The 6,311-nt window shown below is 30.6% G+C and overlaps 1 long non-coding RNA gene across 1 annotated transcript; it reads left to right on the top strand.

Moving 5' to 3' along the window:
- The first annotated feature begins 2,178 nt into the window (after window positions 1-2,178).
- On the top strand, window positions 2,179-2,697 carry LOC119613086. Its single transcript, XR_005232206.1, has 3 exons — window positions 2,179-2,216; window positions 2,277-2,423; window positions 2,502-2,697. It is a non-coding gene; the product is annotated as an uncharacterized LOC119613086 (long non-coding RNA).
- Window positions 2,698-6,311: the final 3,614 nt, after the last annotated feature.

Here is a 6,311-nt window from a genome sequence, read left to right as displayed (position 1 = left end):
GAATACAGCACTCTAACTTGTTATACCCTCCACCACCATCAGTGGTGATAGAGGGTATATATAAGAAAATCACTTAAACGAGCATAATTCATAGATAAATAAAGCTATCTGGATAAAATTCGACATGAATGTGTTTTGTGTGTATATGAATTACTCTACGAAATTTGTTCCGGATCGGTCCATAATCGGTCATAGCTCCCACATCCGAAAATCACTCAAATGTGCATAATTCATTGATTAATAAAGCTATCAGGGTAGAACTCGAGGTGAATATGTTTTGTATATAGATATAAATCATTCAGTGAAATTTTTTCCGGATCAGTCCACAATTGGTACTAGCTCACATATAAGGTGCACATCCTAAAATCACTTAAACAAGCTTAAGTCATTGATAAATAAAGCTATCGAGATAAAATTCGGCATGATGTGTGTAATATTAATTTTGTGTATAAAAATAAATTACTTTACGAATTTTTTTTTTTTCGGGTCGGTCCATAATTGGTCATAGCTCCCATATAAGGTCCACATCCGAAAATCACTTAAATGCACATAATTCTTTGATAAATAAAGCTAACATGAATTTGTTTTGTATATATATATATATATATATATATATATATATATATATATATATATATAATAATTCGTGAACATTTGCCAACATTATTAAACTCGACATGAGTATGTTCTGTGTACAGATAAATCATTTTGATTATTTTTATTTCGAATTGGTCCATTATTGGTCATAGTTCCCACATAAATTATCGGCAGGATCGTCACATAATAGGTCGAAGAATAATCGGTCGGTATCTGAAAATCACTTAATACAAATGTTTCTGGGCCTAATCAAAATTAGTTACATACATACATGCATAAAGATGTTACAAAATGATAAATAGTATCTTAATTACGGAAACAAAATATGTGCCGGGTTTTACAGTTCTCCATAAGGGAAGTAAAGTACTTTAGTACTTAGTATGTATTTTAATACTTAAGTAAAATGTATTTCTTTGGTATAAATTATAAATTCGGCCCTATAACTTTAACCATTTATAACATATTTATATTGGGTTTTGGGTATTTATTGGGTGGAGGGTATTTAAGATTCGGTAGAGCCAAATATAGCATTCTAACTTGTTATACCCTACACCACTTTAGTGGGGAGGGTATATTGGGTTTGTGCTGATGTTTGTAACGCACAATAATATTGGCACCATACCCACCTTAAAGTATACCAATCGGCTTAGAATCATTTTCTGAGTCGATGTAAACCTTGTAATCAAACTACAGGTCGCAATATTGAAGATATTTCAATGACATTTGGCACATGATTTTCTATTGTCCCATGGACGAAGCCTATTGAGAATGGTTAAGATCGGTCCATTATTTCACCTAGCCACCATACAACTGAACCCCGGAATAGGGCTTATAAACCTTGTAATCAAACTACAGGTCGCAATTTTGATGATAATTCAATGAAATTTGGCACATGATCTTCTATAGTACCGGAGATAAAGCCTATTGAAAATGGTTAACATCGGTCCCCCAACCCGACGAATAGGGCTTTTAAATACATAATTATGTTTAATATACTCGTATCTCAACAAAAAGCTGCAAAACCAAGTGCTATACTAGCCTTGATGACTCTCATGAATTTTATAATTATAGGGTCTCATTTGACCATAGCACCTATACAAAGCCCCCTTCAAAATTTGACTTAAATGTCCACAATTTGATTCAACAATAAATGGCTTAATTATCTGACGCAAGGTACTATTCAACTACAATGCTTTATTATGAAAACTAAATCACATTTTATTTTTGTAACAGGTGTAGGGTATCATATGGTCGGCTCGCCCGACTATAATTTCTTACTTGTTTTGTTTATGTTTAGTTTTATTTTGCAAATCAAAGTGGCCGGAAGTATTTTGTTAAGAGTGATCTATTTAAAAATAGAAGTAATTATAATTGTAATAATTTAATACACATTTGTACTTAAAGTGAAGAGTGATTATAAACAAATATACATAATCGTAATTTTTTAAAATTATTTACATCTATAATTTTTCTTCGGAAGCCACATAGAGATGGTATGTTTAATAAGGTGTTCCTTTTGTAATGAGTCATTTGAAATATTTATTTATTTTCAGCAAATTGAGGGATCAAAGTCTTTGTCCGAGATGTTAAAATTATGTCCTGAATACATAAAACCTTCCGTAAGTTAACTCTTAATACACTGTAAATTAGATTATTTTTAACTAATTTAAATTTTACAGATTGACATAGATTTTGATCTGAAGCTAAACCAATGAAAACCAAGTGGGTTTTTACGGAAAATATGTAATTTGTTACATCTGCTTCAGACCAATGTAAGTACCAGACGTTTCTGTTACAACAATGCTGAAAAATGTGAAGCAATGATGGTAAGCTGCTATATTGTTGACTTTAATATAATTGACATTTAACATTTACATAATTACATTTTATTTCTTTTTTATCAGAATCAAGGATATTTTCTATTCTATATTTCCTACGTTACTTCTTTCCACCTCAGCAGAAATTAGTTACTGATAAAGCCGGAGCCCAAACCAGAAAAAAGTTTACCGTAACAGACACCCATAATTCGTTTAACATAGTTGCAGAAACCAAAGAGAAGCTGAATATGAAATTAAAATTCCTTGAATATAGTAAAATCCAACCAAGGTTGCTTAAAACTTAAAAATTATTTTTAAAATTTAAATGTTATTTTTAACACAATTTAATGGATTAAAAATTAATTATTTATATTCTTAAAATGTACAATATAATATATTTTATTGCAATAGCATTACATACGTATATATATTTTTAAATAAAATATAAATAAATTTTTTTTAAATTTATTTTATTATTTGGGGTGGAGAAAAACAAGTTTGATAAAAAACAAGTTAGAGTGCTATGCTGAATCTTAAATACCCTCCACCTGTAAGCTACTTTTTATGAAAACCCTTATAAATATTTCTAGATACGTATTTAATAAATTGTGAAAGTTTAAATTGGGCTTCCGTGTTGAGGGTGCTATCATTTAGAAATACTACATACCTCTTATGGAGATATGGCCAATTATTGGCCAATCCGAACAAAATTTCGCAGAATGATCTATCGATAAAAAAACACACTATTTCGGATTTTATCCGTGTATATTTATAATTGGATGAAATTTATTGGAAAAAGTGACTTATGGAAATGGACCTTATATGAGAACTATGACCAATAATGAATTGATCCTATTTTTTTTAAGATTTCTTATATACACAAGATATACCTATTCCGATATCTTTATTTATCAATGAAATATTCGATTTTCTGAAGTGTATCTTATATGACAGATATGATAAATTATAGACCGATCTGAAAAAATAAAACTTATTTATATAGCCTATTTTTAAAATATCTTTATTTCTTTATTGGGTATTTGCATTTAAGCTATTTTCGGAAGTGGTCCTTATATGGGAGCTGTGACTAATTGTGGACCGATCCGGAAAACATTTCGTAGGGTGTTTCATATCTACTTTAAACACATTCATGACTAATTTTATACCGATATCTTCATTCAGTTATGAAATATGTGCGTTTACGTGGTTATCGGAAATGGGCCTTATATGGGAGCTATGCCCAATTATAAACCGATCCAATATATATTTTGCAGAGTGATATATGTATACACAATACATATTTATGTTTAATATAATTTCAATATCCTTATTTCTAAATTAGTTGTGTGCATTTAACTGATTTTCTGAAGTTGACCTTACATGGGAGCTGTGACCAATTATAAGCCAATCCGGATAAAATTTCGCAGGGTGTTTCATATCTACTTTATTTTATTATTTGGGGTGGAGAAAAACAAGTTTGATAAAAAACAAGTTAGAGTGCTATGCTGAATCTTAAATACCCTCCACCTGTAAGCTACTTTTTATGAAAACCCTTATAAATATTTCTAGATACGTATTTAATAAATTGTGAAAGTTTAAATTGGGCTTCCGTGTTGAGGGTGCTATCATTTAGAAATACTACATACCTCTTATGGAGATATGGCCAATTATTGGCCAATCCGAACAAAATTTCGCAGAATGATCTATCGATAAAAAAACACACTATTTCGGATTTTATCCGTGTATATTTATAATTGGATGAAATTTATTGGAAAAAGTGACTTATGGAAATGGACCTTATATGAGAACTATGACCAATAATGAATTGATCCTATTTTTTTTTAAGATTTCTTATATACACAAGATATACCTATTCCGATATCTTTATTTATCAATGAAATATTCGATTTTCTGAAGTGTATCTTATATGACAGATATGATAAATTATAGACCGATCTGAAAAAATAAAACTTATTTATATAGCCTATTTTTAAAATATCTTTATTTCTTTATTGGGTATTTGCATTTAAGCTATTTTCGGAAGTGGTCCTTATATGGGAGCTGTGACTAATTGTGGACCGATCCGGAAAACATTTCGTAGGGTGTTTCATATCTACTTTAAACACATTCATGACTAATTTTATACCGATATCTTCATTCAGTTATGAAATATGTGCGTTTACGTGGTTATCGGAAATGGGCCTTATATGGGAGCTATGCCCAATTATAAACCGATCCAATATATATTTTGCAGAGTGATATATGTATACACAATACATATTTATGTTTAATATAATTTCAATATCCTTATTTCTAAATTAGTTGTGTGCATTTAACTGATTTTCTGAAGTTGACCTTACATGGGAGCTGTGACCAATTATAAGCCAATCCGGATAAAATTTCGCAGGGTGTTTCATATCTACTTTAAACACATTCATTCAGTCATGTAATATGTGCGATTACGTGGTTATCGGAAATGTTCCTTATATGGGAGCTATGCCCTATTATGGACCAATCCGAAAAATATTTTGTAAAGTGATATATGTATACACAAAACATTTTTATGTTGAATATTATTCCAATATCTTTATTTCTTAATTAGTTATTTGTATTTAAATATTTTTCGCAACTGGACCTTATATGGGACCTGTGACCAATAATGGACCTATACAGATCTACGTTGGTAATATGATTTCTGTTCATATTATATACAAAATTTCGTGGTGATACCGATATTTTTGCCGAAGTTATTAACGATAAATCTATTTCCGAGAATATGTACCTTTGTATGGGGGCTATGAGAAATTTTGAATCAATTGTTTTGAGTTTAAACATTTTTGATTCCTGATATCATGTATGGGAGCTATGACCAATTATGGACCGATCGAAAAAAAAGATCGTGAAAATTTTATAATGTCATTTATGTATATAAATGCAAATTTTATACGGATATCTTAATTAAGTAATGAGTTATTTGCGTTTAAGTGATTTTCTGGAGGGGACCTTGTACGGGAGCTATGACGAATTATGGACCGATCGAAAAAATTTCACAATAACATTTATGTATATAAGAGCATTACTTGCACCAAATTTTGTATGGATATTTGAATTTAGAAATGAGTTATGTGCGTTTAAGTGATTTTCTGGAGGGGACCTTGTATGGGAGATAGAACCAATTATGGACCGTTCGGAAAAAAATTTCACAGTAACATATTTTTATTTAGAAATGAGTTATGTGCGTTTAAGTGATTTTGGGAATGGGACCTTGTATGGGAGCTATGACCAATAAAATAAAATAAAATAACATTTCTGTATACAAAGGTAATATGTGTGCCAAATTTTGAATGAATATCATTATTTGATAATGAGCTATGCCTAGGACAATAATAGATATTTTGGGTGAATTTCGTTAATTTCTGTTGCTTCGTATTAGCGTGAGAATGTTTTATACAGACAGACAGGCAGCCGGACGGACAGACGGACATAGCTAGATCGACTCAGAATTTCATAAGATCCAAGAATATATAAACTTTGTTGGGTCTTAGATGAATATTTCTGGGTGTTACACACGGAATGACAAAGTTATATATACCCTCCATCACCACTGATGGTGGTGGAGGGTATAAAAAGATCTCGGAATGACAAAGTTATATATACCCTCCATCACTACTAATGGTGGTGGAGGGTATAAAAAGATCTCAGAATGCATTTCGTGCAATTAATATCAAACAAGTAAGAGTTTTATTTTTGGCTGTGGCGAATCTTATATACCCACCATCAAATCATATAACACGAAACCTGCCATACAAATAAACTTTGATATATATGAATATATGCTTTTGTTGTTGTCATTTATTAGACATTAATGAGTCGAATTTCAACGCTATACTCGTCTTT

The sequence above is a fragment of the Lucilia sericata genome, unplaced genomic scaffold, assembly GCF_015586225.1.
Source record: "Lucilia sericata isolate MDLA Ls3-8-SP2 unplaced genomic scaffold, ASM1558622v1 Contig001971F_arrow, whole genome shotgun sequence".
NCBI classification, from domain to species: domain Eukaryota; kingdom Metazoa; phylum Arthropoda; class Insecta; order Diptera; family Calliphoridae; genus Lucilia; species Lucilia sericata.
The sequence above is the reverse complement of the archived record's forward strand: the minus strand, read 5'-3'. Positions and strand labels throughout refer to the sequence as shown.